This window comes from Poecilia reticulata, chromosome 18 (assembly GCF_904066995.2).
Source record: "Poecilia reticulata chromosome 18, P_reticulata-male-v2, whole genome shotgun sequence".
Lineage (NCBI taxonomy): Eukaryota > Metazoa > Chordata > Actinopteri > Cyprinodontiformes > Poeciliidae > Poecilia > Poecilia reticulata.
The window spans coordinates 20,066,482-20,081,245 of record NC_088847.1 but is presented as its reverse complement, the minus strand read 5'-3'; the positions used below and the strand labels follow the sequence as shown (position 1 = coordinate 20,081,245).

At 38.5% G+C, this 14,764-nt stretch overlaps 1 long non-coding RNA gene across 1 annotated transcript; it reads right to left on the bottom strand.

Moving 5' to 3' along the window:
* Positions 1 to 12,861: 12,861 nt before the first annotated feature.
* Positions 12,862 to 14,201, bottom strand: LOC145548742 (uncharacterized). Its single transcript, XR_014084746.1, has 2 exons — positions 14,134 to 14,201; positions 12,862 to 14,045 (listed from the first exon to the last, which is right to left on the bottom strand). It is a non-coding gene; the product is annotated as an uncharacterized LOC145548742 (long non-coding RNA).
* Positions 14,202 to 14,764: the final 563 nt, after the last annotated feature.

Sequence of the window (14,764 nt, the reverse complement as noted above, 5' to 3'; positions counted from 1 at the left end):
CAGGTGCTTAACACTGCTATAGTTCATAGAAGTTCACTTTGCATTATTAGGGCTGTTTCATTAAAATCTGTTAAGATTATAGTTTGAGAGACTAAAAGGTCTCTCAAACTATAATGAACAACACAGGAAATTGTACTTTGCTTGTTTTCACTCTGAATGTCAGAGAGACATATGGACACCCATATCCCTCTGATTACCAGTAGTTCATTTTTGTCCTCCGTAGAGGACATTTCTAAACTTGAATATCTCCCACCCCCTGCATTCTACTGAATTAATTCCTTTTGGTATCTAGAGAGGACATTTAGGGCTTTTCAATGATACCACATGTGAAGGGGTGGGGCTGGAACAATGAATTCAATAAAAAGTTATGGCAAATCGGACATTACGCGCATGAAACTTTTTTTCCGACAACATTGAATGCAACACAATGTAACCTGACACTCACTGCTAAGGCTGTGTTTACACTGCAGCCTAAAGTGACCCAATTCCGATTTTTTTGACGTAATGCGACCTGTATCCAATCTTTTCATGGCAGTGTGAACAGCACAGGTCGGTTTCTTTTTAGAATGTGACCCATATCCGATACATATTGATTCAAATGTGACCCAACGTACAGGTCACATTCATCCGAACTGAACGTCACTGATTCTCAACAAATCTCACTATTCTGCGTCCTGATACGTGCAAGCAGGAACAAAAACAACAACCATGACGGACTATAATGAAGATTAAGTTGTTAATATGCTGCTCCGGCCGCATAACAACTTCAAATATATAAGCTAAGCTCCACCGTTAGCCTCCATGTTTACTTCCGCAAACACTGAGCACTTCTTTTTATGGCGGATGGCAGAACACTGAGAATGCTGACGCTATTGCGCCCTCTACTGTGCATGCGGGACACTTTCAGGTCGTTTGCCCGTTTACACTGCAGAACACATACAGGTCGCATTTACTGGCAGTGTGAATGGTCCTGGCAAAAAAATCGGAATTGCCAAAAAAATCGGAATTGAGTCACTTCAGGCTGCAGTGTGAACGCACCCCAAGTAGCGGGCATTGATATGTTACTGAACTGGACATTACGTGACTTATCGTAAGTCACACATGCGCCATTGCTGTCCATTGAGTCAGGGATATCGGTGGTCAGGAAAATACTACAATCACGCAAAGAATCAGAACAACGGACGCAATGTTTAGCAGTTAATTCAACCATAGATAATGGTAATAAGGGCTTCAGATTTCACAGGTGAGGAAAACGTTTTAATTTAAAGAAAACATTGAACAAATGAGCAGTGGGTCAGTTATGCTATCCTAACTGTTGCTGGCCTGCTACTGACTTTGAAAACCTTAACATGTGCTGCGCAGTTCGGTGTGTTTTGGTTCCGTTAGCAATAAACAACCAGCCCACTACGTCATCAGTAGAGCAGCTGTTTAAATCAGCTAATCAACCACCGCTGTGCTCAGGCGAAAACTTATTAATAATGACAATATAGACATTAAGCCTGACAGCATAATGTAACAGACTGGATGTTCTGTTTTAGTGTTTTTGCTACTTTTTTGTGTGGGAAATGTTTGTTTTTTTGGTGTTGATTCCCCTGATCGGTAATCTCTGCTCTATGTGCTCATTGAGCTGTTGTTTGTCGGTTGCCATGGCAACGGGTCGTGTGTAATGCCGACACACAGACAGTGGCGGAGCTAGACTTTTAAAGATGGGGGGGGGGCCAAGGGGGGCCAGGACTACCTCTGGGGGGGCAACATTTAAAATGTGTGTGTACATCTATCTATCTATCTATCTATCTATCTATCTATCTATCTATCTATCTATCTATCTATCTATCTATCTATCTATCTATCTATCTATCTATCTATCTATCTATCTATCTATCTATCTATCTATCTATCTATCTATCTATCTATCTATCTATCTATCTATCTATCTATCTATCTATCTATCTATCTATCTATCTATCTATCGTCCTGCAACCTTTACATGTGTCTCTGCTCAAACACACCTGGATCAAATAAGCTGCTCATTTCCAGCCTATTGCAGAGATGAATGAATGCTGGTGAGGAAATTCAGACATTTTGGAGCAGAGGTGAATCTAAAGGTTGCAGGATGGTAGGTAGCCCTTGAGGACTGGAGTTGGTGACCCCTGGCCTACTGGATCATTTCAGTGGAGATTTCAGACTGTGGCAGGAAGCCGGAGTGCCCGGAGAGAAACCTGTCAAATCTTTTACATTTTGTCCCATAAATTTAAATCAGACACATGTTTGGTCCCAGTCAGATTTCTCCAGCTCAAAATGATTACTAATTAGATCTTCTAGGATTCTTTCTTCTTCCGATGTTAATATTTGTAGCTCCTTTCCAAAGGGCCCTTTGTCTTCTTCCAGAGGAGGGCTGGAGAAACTAACCTCTGGTGTCTGATCACTTCTTTCGTAAATGTAAATGAAACCGTTGTTGATCATGTCTTCACTGCAGTCGCTGTCTGCAGTGAAGACATGCTCGTTGTCTGCCTTCACGGTTCGTTCTCCCTTCATTAAGTAACAGTAAATGTCTGTCTGCTTTGGATCCCCACAGATGACGGAGGACAGGTGGTACGTCTCCGTCCCACATTCTGCAGGCACATCGATGGTCTGAGTGGCTTTTGTTCGGTATTCCCTGGTAAACCTATGCAGAAAAAACACCAGGACCTTGTTATCGGTCAGACAGTGTTTCTTCTGCCAGGGTGACCCGCAGCCTGAACAACGGCGTTTGCACGCCAAATCCAACCAGTATTCAAGCAGTATAGAAATACTGGTTGAAAATAATACTGGTGGAAGTGAAATGAGGGCGCCGTCGTTCAGGAGCCTGAGGGAAGTGGCTCCACAGTTAGAGCAGGAGTCGTTGTCGTACAACTCTCTATCTGTGTCGCCGCCAAACGAATCCAGCCAGACCAGCACAGACTCCAGCAAACTTTTTGTGTCGAAATCCTTTCCCCCGCCTGATGGCAGCTTCTTCTCCCTCAGCTCCATCAGAACTGGGGAAAGGTCTTCCTGACTAAAATGCTTGCCGGGCTGGCGGACAGCTGAGAGGAGGAGACTCCCACAGCAGGGATGGACGATGCCTCCAGAAAAACCCTTTCCTGAGCGAGACACCGCTTGGTGACGCTCAAGTTTAGGACGCTCTGGAAGGCAGCGTTCACCCAGCTGTTCTGGAGCTCATTGGAGAACTTGAAGTTCTCCTCCTCTTGTCCTGGTCCTGCAGATGTCGTCCCTACATCTGGCAGATCTGAGCCAACGCCATCCACTGCATTAACGTCAGGGGAACAGGAAACCTCGACAGCAACAGAGACATTTACATTTAGAGCTGGTTTTTCGGACAAACAAGCAACTCTGTTGTGTTCTGAAATACAACGATCCCCGTCCGGGAAACGTTGTATTTCAAAGGACCCTGAGAAAGTGGCCTTCAGAGGACTACTATCCTGTAAGGATGGGACCAGCGAAACCAAAGCTTTGGCTGTCACTTCAGCCACAGCTTTGGCTGCGAGATCAGCCGCAGACCAATCTTCCCCAGCCGGGTTAGATTTTTCTGCGACTGCAGTCTCACCCTCACGTTGTACCATCGTTTCTGAACAAACCTCCCCAGCCGGGTCGGTTTGTCCAGAGACAGTACCATCGTCCTCTGTACTGTCTCGTTCAGAGGACGAGATGGAGTCCGAGGTCCCAACATCCAGCGAACAAACCTCCCCAGCCGGGTCGGTTCGTTCTTTGGAATTGGATGGAAATCCATTCCAAAACAGATCGTCCTCTTCATTCTGATCGTTTTCTTCGTTGCCATCCTTACCTGGAAAAAAACGATCGCACACTTTCTTCATCCCAGTCGTCACGGCATATCCGATGCCCCAACCAACCGGGAATATCAGGGGAACAAGCGCTGTCGCAAAACTGAACATTGTTGCTTTACACAATTGTGAAACTCCAAGAAATGTAGAAATGTCTGGATCCTGACTGATGCTTAGAGATTCCAGCATTCAAGCATTAGAACTTCTTTGATCTACTGTGATGTACATAATGTCACCTATGACCTCATCAGTGAGCTCACTGGACTTCTGGTGCAACGCCTTGCTTCTGATCGTTGCTATGGAAATGATCAGCTCAGCTCTGCATGACTCAAGCTGGCATAAATATTTAAATAAAACATTATAATTTTTATTTTACATGAAGAGATTAAAGGATTTGTATATGATTTAATTTTTGCTTTTGTGGTTTTCCATACCTGCTGTGGTATAAATGTTCTGAAGCCTTTTTCCACTATAATTTTTAATTACAATTACGGAAATTTATTAGGATTATTAATGTATTAATAATTGCACAGTGCTAGGAACAGTCTGTGACTTATTATATTTATTTGTATACATTTTCGCAGACAATTTAATGCTGTGACTATTTTACGAAACATAAGAAACAACAGGATCCAGCCCTGCACTTATACATCATTTTATTGAGGTCCAAAACTTAGAAGTTCTTGTCTTGCGTCATTCAGGAGTCTTGGGTATAAAAGGGCTTCATGATTGTATTTCAAAGGCAGATTTCAAGAACAACTCGGGCAAGAGTTTGGGTCAGACTGTGCTATTCCGGGATGTTGAGGTGTGCAGGAATATATATATATATATATATATATATATATATATATTATAAGTCCCTATGTTACGGAGAGAAAGCTTCTTCAATCAAGACAGGGCTCGGATGTCTTTTACTGAACATTTCTGTTCAGTTTTTATTGAGGAGAAAACGGCCCATGCTGATAACGGCAACAGCTGTTCGTTACCTAGCAACTAAAATCAACAGAAGCAAGACAGTGACAAAAGACAGAACCAGATCCTGTTAAGCATTCTTCAAAATAAAAGACTTCCTCTATCCAAATAAATCACACTTAAATATGTTTCACTTCACCTTTTGTAATTATATACAATCATGTTCAATTCAATTAATAATAATCATCATGTAAATTTGGTTGACATATAATTGTAAATCAGCCACTTATCATGCAAATTATACTTAACATATAAGTGTAAAGACCAGTGGCGGAGCTAGACTTTTAAAGTTGGGGGGCCAAGGGGGGGCCAGGACTACCTCTGGGGGGCAACATTTAAAATGTGCGTGTACATCTATCTATCTATCTATCTATCTATCTATCTATCTATCTATCTATCTATCTATAATTTAAAAAAAATAACCAAACTGAATATTTGGTTAGTTTTTAAGCCCCTCTGTCATTTGACATGTTATAATTAACACCTTTGACTGCAGCACATGGAGACATGATAGACTTTATGCAGAGTTCATCGCAGAGGAAACTAAAATCAATCAAATAAAAGATCCTTTCTGAATATCATCTCATGGACACTGAACTAAAGGCGTCTTTCTGACCGGGAGCTGACAGCGTGTTGAAGAGTTATGAACACCTTGGTTAGGAAGCTCTGGTTTGACAGGTAATTTGACAGGTAACAATATTTCGGGTCGGACCAGAATTATTTGCCTGATGGAGGTTCGGGCTTCTAATGAGTTTACATTTAAGGAGTTTGCAGCACACAGAGAAAACCTAAAGAGAACTTATTGTAGTTTAAATAGATGAATAGCAGCTGACTGTTGAGAGAGGAAAGAAATTAAAGTGCAGATCCGTTAGGCAGAAACAAGCGCAGAGCGCTGGGCAATAAATGCTCCACGGTTACGCTCCAATTAATCACACATGAGATGACAAACGCCAAATATACAATATATAGTTACACTGCTTATGTTAATGGTGTTTTAAAAACAAAACCAGTAAAAACTTAACCTAGTTAATATGCCAGATTCCCTCCTCAGCCTCGTCTTGATGAGAACAGAGAGCAGTTCCCTGGTTTCTGTCCAGACTGTGATCAGCTGACCACTTGGTGCGCAGACAGTTTCAACTTTACGCACAGAGAACATCGTGGAGCTCATTATTAATCAGACTAAGAACAATATCAGTCAGAGAATCACCTCTGATCTGGACGCTTTAACGGACCAGAGGCTTTGGAGTGTCCAGCAGCTGATCCGCTTCTGCGGAGTTTTTCTCCCGCTGAGGGATCAGGAAACGATCAGAGTTCTGCCGTCTTCTAATCACATAATTTCGTGAATTGTTACCTGATTTCAAAAACGTTCTAGCAGAGAAATAATAAATGTTTCGTTTGATGACTACAAATTGAAAATAAAATTATTTTTTTCTTTGACGGACAACGAAAAAACTCTAGCGCCACCTCTGATCCAAACTAGGAACATTGTCAGCCCCTCTTCGGTTTTTTCTTTTTTTTGCGGAGGATCAATAAATAACTTATTGGTGTTTTACAACCACCAGGTATGAAGTGCTTTAGCCTTTGAATTGCACCACAGCGCAGCACAACTGAAACACCCAGGAGAAGAATATCAGCTTGTTGTTATGAGTATAAAGGAGGCTGGTATCGCGCCTGATAAAAATCTATTTATTTATGTCACATGGACTTATATAAAGTTTTATACATTTTCTTTTGATATATTTATTATTGTTTTTCTTCTTTAGATATTAGGTTGACTTAGAATGATTCCAAATAATGTACAGGAATAACCTGGTGCTGTTACATGTCAATCATCTGGGGGGGCCACTGGGGGGGCCAATCAGATGACAGGGGGGGCACTGGCCCCCCTGGCCCCCCTCTGGCTCCGCCACTGCACACAGAGCGAGAAAAGGCAGATTATAAGTGGTTGGAGCTATTTTTTCTTTATTTCTTTATCCATTTGAATTTTATTACTTTATTCTTACATTTCTGTTTTTTTGTATTTACATAGTTTATTTGTAGGTTCATAATTGTTGATTTTATTTATTTTTTTGTTTTATTATTTTCTTATTTGTTTTCTAAATTTAGACAGGAAGTAATGTGGATCATTTCACATAGATAAGTGCAGGGGCCTGGAGAAGGACCAGCAGGCATTTGGGTTTGGAGCCGATGGTTTTTAAGAGTGGTAGCATGTGAATAAAAGAAAGTTTGATGTCTGTAATTGTTTGGTGAAAGAGGAAAATAAATCGCCAAGAACAATCAATAAGTTTGGACATTGAACCTTGTTTTGCCTGTGTCGAGAATCATGACCCCAGTGCCTCAGTAGTGGCTTGGTGGAACTTTTATTGGTTCTTTGGCTTGGTGAACAGTCAGAAGTGGTTCTGTCTAGTTTGGTTCTTCACCTGTTTATCAGCTTTAATTGTACCTTTATTGCGGCGCACTGCAGCCGCTGCAATTCCTAAAAACAAGCGACAAAAACTGAGCTAATCCCCTGTGTTCACAAAACGTGGTGATATTTATAACAGCCACCCACCCAGACCCCCCATAGCTCCGTGCCTGGATTGACCAATATAAATAGAAATTCACCCCTTCTTGACAGAACTATCAGAAACTAAACTGTTTATAGATTTGTATCATGGAGAATTTATCAAACATCAGTTTTCTAATCTTTATTTTAAGTCATACTTAATAGACATATCTAATAACAAATGATGGCGCTACTAATATTTTTGTGACAGATTTCTCCTTGTCCTGTATTGGGATAAAATGGTTTTCTGGACACAATGTATCACATAGCGACCAATAGGCGCTGTCCAGTCCAGTAATACATATCAATTAGCAAGAGTATGAAAGACATAAGAATAATTACCTATACTACGTTAAGAAATTGTATTTAAGCCTCGGTGCTACATGAAGCTCATTTTGAAACAATGCAAGTTAAAAACAATATATATTTAGAAATTATTAATATATAATATATATATTGCCACCCTGCCCCCCTCTTACCACCCCATAAATATTTTTGTAGATTCACCCCTGCGAGGACCCAACGAAGGACAGAGACAACAGATGTGGTTAAATAGGTTAAATACGCAAGAAGGGTAATCAGGGAACTGGACACAGCTGGGAGCAATCAACAGGGAAGACAGGACAGGAACAAGACTAAACACAGAAAATCTCAAAAATAACTACACAGAAAACACAGAACATGACAATAACCAATGCTGTCATTCACAGGAGACTCATGTTTAAGTAATTGCAGCAGGTTTTAGAGTAAGTTAAATGAGAAAATTATTCCCAAAATCTTTTCTCAATTTTGGTTTAGGATCCTTTCAAATGTTTCATAATTTCTGTTTTCTTGAACGACCAACCAACAAACTTCAGATACAACTGACAGATTTCTGGTGTGAAAAAGTTTCTCTTTCATAATAAGATGTAAATTCTTACCAGCAGCTCCAGAGACCAATGAAGCTGTTTGGAGACAAACTGACATCAAAACAGAAACAAAATATGAAAACAGCAGATCAATACATTTAAAATTAGACATTTATATATGTTGCTTAATCCCAGCATAATGAGAACATTTTTTTTTAATTTAAACACGTTAACTAAAATTTGTATGCTGTCAACCTGTTAAAGAAAACTCAGAGGAGGATGTCATTGGTCTGTTAGATCAGTTGAGTATTTTAAAACACACTGCTTGTGTGACATTATGTGTGTCCACCAAGGCTGCAGGAGAAAGCAAGACAAGGAGACAGAACATGGAAGCAGGTCTCCCTGGGATTTGAAACCAGGAGTTTCTTACATTGAGGTGAAAGTCCTAATCGTATCCACATGTGGAAAGTTAAGATATTTTAACTTTCGTCTTTCTCTGTCTCAGTTTTCTTACTGTGCAAAAATGTAAAAAAAAATAATTAATTATTAGAAGCCAGAATAAGAAAACAAACACAAACCTGTGAGCCCAAACAGGATCAGCCTGAAATCCATCAATTAAACCTTGAGATAAAATAAAGTATCCAGATAATTTCTAAATTCAAACAATGCACTTCATAACATGGACAAGCTGATAATGAGCTTCAAAGCTGAAAGACACACCTAAAAGCTTGAGCTTCTCTGCATGTTTGAAGTCATTACAGATGGGTGTGGCTTTCATGGGAGAGATGCATCTTTACAGCCTCCAGGATGTGAGGAAGCTGAAAAGAATAAGGAAATGATAAATGCAGAAAAGTGTCATTTGAATTACTGCTGTTTAACATTTCTACATTACATAGAATAAGTTGTATTATTGGGTTGGTTTTAATGCCAACATTACAGTTTGTGAGACTAGAAGTTGAGTGTCTGACCAGGAGGTCAGCAGTTTAGCAGAACCACAGGAGACTGAGCTCTGATCATGACTTTTTACTCTAAACATGTCAGACAGCCAGTGAAAACAGAGTCCTCTGTAGAAATACTCAGATGAATTGGTAATTTTCAGGGTGAACAAGAGATCAATAAAAACTTTGTGCAAAGATTAGCAGAACCTAAATAAAGAAATTTACAGTCATCCAAGTAGTTTTTACATCCAAGTAGTTTGTATTAAACCTTTATTTATGTTTTAAAATATACCCTGAAATGATTCGTTACAATTTGATTTATCTTGATTTATCCTTTCACATCTGTTTAATTTCTTTCATTTCTCCAGTCTGTTTATTTTTCACATTGAATGAATCTGTGGTTTGATCAGTTTACTTCAGCAGTCCTAAGCATGTCTATGTGCTGTTCTCATTTTTGCAAAAAAAAAAAAAGATCTGTTTGAGTGAAAACATCCATCTTTTCTCTATAATTAAGAGTGACAGTTAGAGGAAACTCCTCTTTCCTTTTCATTTAATTTTTCCTTTTCATTTAATTTTTCCATTATCGTTACGTTATACTAGTTATCCATCCATCCATTTTCTTACACCTTTGTCCCTTAATGGGGTCGGGAGAGTTGCTGGTGCCTATCTCCAGCTAACGTTCCGGGGTCACCCTGGACAGGTCGCCAGTCTGTCGCAGAGCAACACAGAGACACACAGGACAAACAACCATGCACACACACCCACCTAGGGAGAATTTAGACAGACCAATTAACCTGACAGTCATGTTTTTGGACTGTGGAAGGAAACTGGAGTACCTGGAGAAAACCCACCATGCACAGGGAGAACATGCAAACTCCATGCTGAAAGACCCAGGCTGGGAATCGAACCCAGAACCTTTTTGCTGCAAGGCAACAGCTCTACCAACTGTGCCACTGTGCAGCCATAGATCATCTAAAACTATTAAAGCTGGGGCATGTAATTTCTGTGAAAAATGTTTCAGTGCTTCATTCGGTAAAACTATCACCATGTCGTCACAGTTTAATATGAGAGATAAGAAATTCATTTGTTTCAGTTGTTTGATCTAAAACCTGCAGGAGAGTAGCTCTGAAGGACTAGGGTTGCATGAAGTTAATAGTTACAATCGAAGGACTTTGTGCGAGTGTTTTTGTTTAGTGATTGTTTGTTATAGGACACGAGAGACAGTCAGACTCCCATTAGTCAAATTAATTCAAAAAACTCAGAATGGACACCCAGTGTTGTTTTATTGTAGCTTGTATCTGAGATGCTGCAGCTGAAATTTTTCATGATGCAAATTCAAATCTACACCACATGAAGCCCAGCACTGTCAGTACAGTAGTCTGTTTTGCATCAGACAAATACAGAACTTTGTACTTTAGTTGTACAATTTCCATCAGCAAGCTCGCCTCCAGAATACAGATAACATAAAATCAAACACCTCACCAGTGACAGCTGTAAGTTGTTCTCCACTGCTTCTGACCTCATCAACCACAGAGAAGAGAATGAAAGTGAATTTGGTGCCAGGATTCTGGGATGAGGAAGTGTAAGTTACTGATCCATCTCCACCAGGAGCATCAATGAATTTCTCTATTTAAACTGGAGAATAAACTCAATGTTGACTTTATTCCTCTGCTCATAGATTCTGGTCTCATCTTGTGGCACTAAGACACAAAATTACTAAACTATAATGTAGTTTTATGCTTTCCAAATTGTTTTGTTTCTTTATGCCGTTTTTATTCTTCGTGACAAATAAGCACTGAATCTATATTCACCAAAATTATGACATTGTCCTGCAAACAGTAATAACGAGCTGATACAGGACTAAAATATTTAATTACTGAACTACAACATGAACTGAGGCTGTGGTTGAAGTCGACATGGTTGCTCTGAAAGGCAGCAGTGATTTATAATGAGTAACAAGGTTTCCTGCCAAGATGGCAACACTTTTTTGGTCTGTTACAACCTGAAAGTTTTGTCTTGCATATCTGCATATTTAATGTGAAAAGCAGATATTTGTTCTGGCTCTGTTGTCTAAATAAAAGTTATTGGAATCAATTATTGGTTGTCTAATACACCATAATGCTTTTGCTATCCCAATCCTGCCACTGATTAGTTCATCAGCATTTTGACATTTTCTGTCACTGGAAGAGCAAATTGAGCACAAGAGACCAGTTGAGATTCAGACACAACCAGTAAACCCACCAAAATGCCTTGTCCAACTGGATCAGCCCCAGCCAGTACCAAACATTTTATTGTAAGTGTATTTATTTCAGTCCTGATCCTGAATAAATCTTTATCCTGAGAAAGTCCTGGTAGGTAGACACAGTTCCAGGTCTAAAATTGAAGAAGACCCAGAGGAGATGAATGAAGGTCTGTGTTTCTAAAAAGCGCTCTCATTCAGAAGCAGTCAGACATAATAGACCAGACAGAGGCACCATCCACTGGCATTTATCTGATATGCAAAATCAAAATGTCCAATGCAGAAATTTGAGCTCAGTAGTTGTCAAATGATTAAAGTAGAGACAGTAAGTTGATGCTTCCAGTTATTTAAGGTAAACTTGACAAGATGTCATTCTCAGCTTGGTCACAGCCACAGAAGGTTATGGTTAATCTTTTGTTAAAGTAGGTGTGGCAATGACACATTGAAACATCTCCAAAGTAGACACTGTAAACTCAACTTCACTGCTGCTGATGCTGTCAGTTACAGAGAAGAGACTGAATCTGTGTAGTTCACTGGTCCATCTCCATCTGGTGAACTGATGTTTGTCTCTGTGCCGTTAAACTGGAGAACAAAGCTGGTGCCATTGTCTCCTTTATTCCACTGCAGAGTGATGCTGCTCTCATCTTGTATTGATGGTTTGAAACCTCTTGCATTGGGTAGAACTGAGGAAAAAACTAAGCTTGAGGAATAAATCTCATTCTTTTAATTACTTTGGGAAACAACTGATTGTTCAGTCTCACATTTATTTAGTTTTTAGTGACGTCTGTCAGAGACAGATGTCTGCAACTGAGCTAGAAAAACAGTTAAAACTTGATTTGTAGCTCAAACTTGATCTGGATACATCACTTGGTTTGTAACAGATGAATGAGTAACACAGTTTGCATCGTGGCATTTTCACAATAGTACGACACTAAACACTTTACCGCCGTGGCTTGACTGACCATCCGTCCAGTTCCAAAATAAAGAGCTGCTGCTGTCAGACCTGAGTTTTTCCTGATGCAGACCGATTAATAGAAATGATCCACTGCATCAATTTGTGAAGAGCTCAGTCCGTCTCTGACTGCACTGTGATGTTGATGCTAAACATGTGTTAATATGCAAGTTCTATGAATATTTTCAATTTAAATTCACAATTATTTTTCTTATCATAAACATCCTAAACATTTTCATTGTTAATTTCACCATTCCAGTGTTTTTCTGACTGCGTGCTAGTTTCCTTTCCTGCATGGAGAAAGTCCCTTTGCAGGAAAGAATAAACTCCCTTCACTTTCCCCATGCAGGGACTTTCCCTGCATGGGGAATAAATACATTTTTTGTCAAAAATATTAACCACCGTAAATGTTTAAAAGATATTAAAACTGATTATATAAAATTACAGGAAATAAGGTTTTTCCATAGTGAATGAATGTTTGGAGTGAAGATTCAGACAACATTCAAATTTGACATTTGAATGTTCAAACATTCGACTTTCACGTGCGAACTGGGTAAGATAAGGTGATTTTATTTATAGAGCACATTTTCAGCAACAAGGCAATACATAGTGCTTTACATGAATTAGAAAGAAATGCAAACAAAATAAACCAAAGGAAGAGCAAAATAAGAAAAAAAGCTACATATTTTTTATGGCAACACATCCAATATCTGTCATCCCTAGACACTGTATTTATCTGTATAAAAATGTCAAAACCTGTTTTAAGCCGTGTTTAATCCGTCCGTGTCTAGGGAACGGATTAAACACGTTCCCTAGTGTAAGCAAGCCAGTCTTTCCGGTCCGACAGGAAGTAAGCCTTTCAAAATAAAGGCTTACTTTATTTCGTAATAAAAATGGCCTGAACAAATATCTTATGATCAAATAAAAAAAACAAACCATCATTCAAATAACTTAAATATTTCTTATTTATGGCTGTAATTTGTTTGTTCCCCATGTTTAAGAATACGTGGTCCAGAGGGGTTTCTCTGGATTGTTGTTCTGATCATTTTGATCTAAAGTAGTAATGGACAGTAGAATCCATCCTGGCCCAGATTACATTTTAAACAGGTTGAGAAAGGAATATTTGTCTCCTATTTTCATGTAAATACATCCAGTTGATTCATATATTCAAGTTAATTCTTCCCAATACCTATTTACAACATCTGCTTTTCCCCATTACCATGAAGACTTATTGTATTTATATGGTTATAAATCTGTATTTAAAAGTTTAATGACCAGAGAAGCAGCATGGAATCATAATGACCTAAGTTTGACTTTTTTATGCTTTTGCTTTGTTTTGCTTGCCATCCTGTGTGTGTACCATCACACACAGGTTTATTTTTTTCCCAAGCTTCTGCATCTAATTTTCAATATTTCCTCCAAAAACAAATTTTTTCAAGTAAACAATTTATAGATCACTAAAAATTTATTTAGAGGCAAAAAAATAGAAGAATGCACAGATATGATTTATGCAAATACAAGAAAACCTTAGCTCAGTTTTTAACAACAAAAAGAGATTAAAATATTACCCAAAGGAAAGTCAATTCTGGAAAACATTACAATTTAAATTAGTACATAAAATAAACCACATTATGTCAGGGAAAGGAAACAACGTTACAGATGAATTATCCAGAAGGTTTGGAAGAAAGGATTTTCAGAGTAAACTGTGGCGGCAGATTATATTCTCTGAGGAGCTGGATTGAAAAACACATATTGAGTCAAAGGTTAAAAAAATAGACACAAATAGACATAAAAAAAAAATCTAAATAGATATTAGCTCACCTCTATCAAAGCATCTTCCATCTCTGATTCAGTCATTTCTCCAAGAAGCTCCAACTTCAAATTCAATCATAATCTGTTAACAAAAATTAGACATTTGTAATTCATGAAAATAAATCTATTAAATTGTAGATTATTAAAGAACAATGCAATAACTGTTTTCAAATAAAATAAATATTTGAAATATCTACATCTTTATATGATACCAAAGTGATTAAGCAAATAGAAAAAGAAAAAAAGGAAAATAATTTTATTTACTCACTTGGACCTGTTTGTTGGTCGATGAAGTTTTGTTGACATGGAAAAAAAACCCATTGGGTTCATTTAATTTTCTATCATTCATTTCTTGTAATTTCAAAATTAACTTGTCCACAATACACCAAAAATCAATCAAAGAACAACAACATTAAGACATAACAAATGTCTTACTGTTGGATTATCTTTCATATATTCAAAGATAATTCACAAAGGACTTAAATTCAAGCCATTAAACAACTGAAACTTTGAGTTTATGGGAAAAATAATGTAACTTAATGCACTCCATGAAGTATGCAACAGATTTACGTATCTTACCAGTATTTGCAAGTATGCTGACTCCACTGCTTCTGACGTTCTCAAACACAGAGAACAGGGT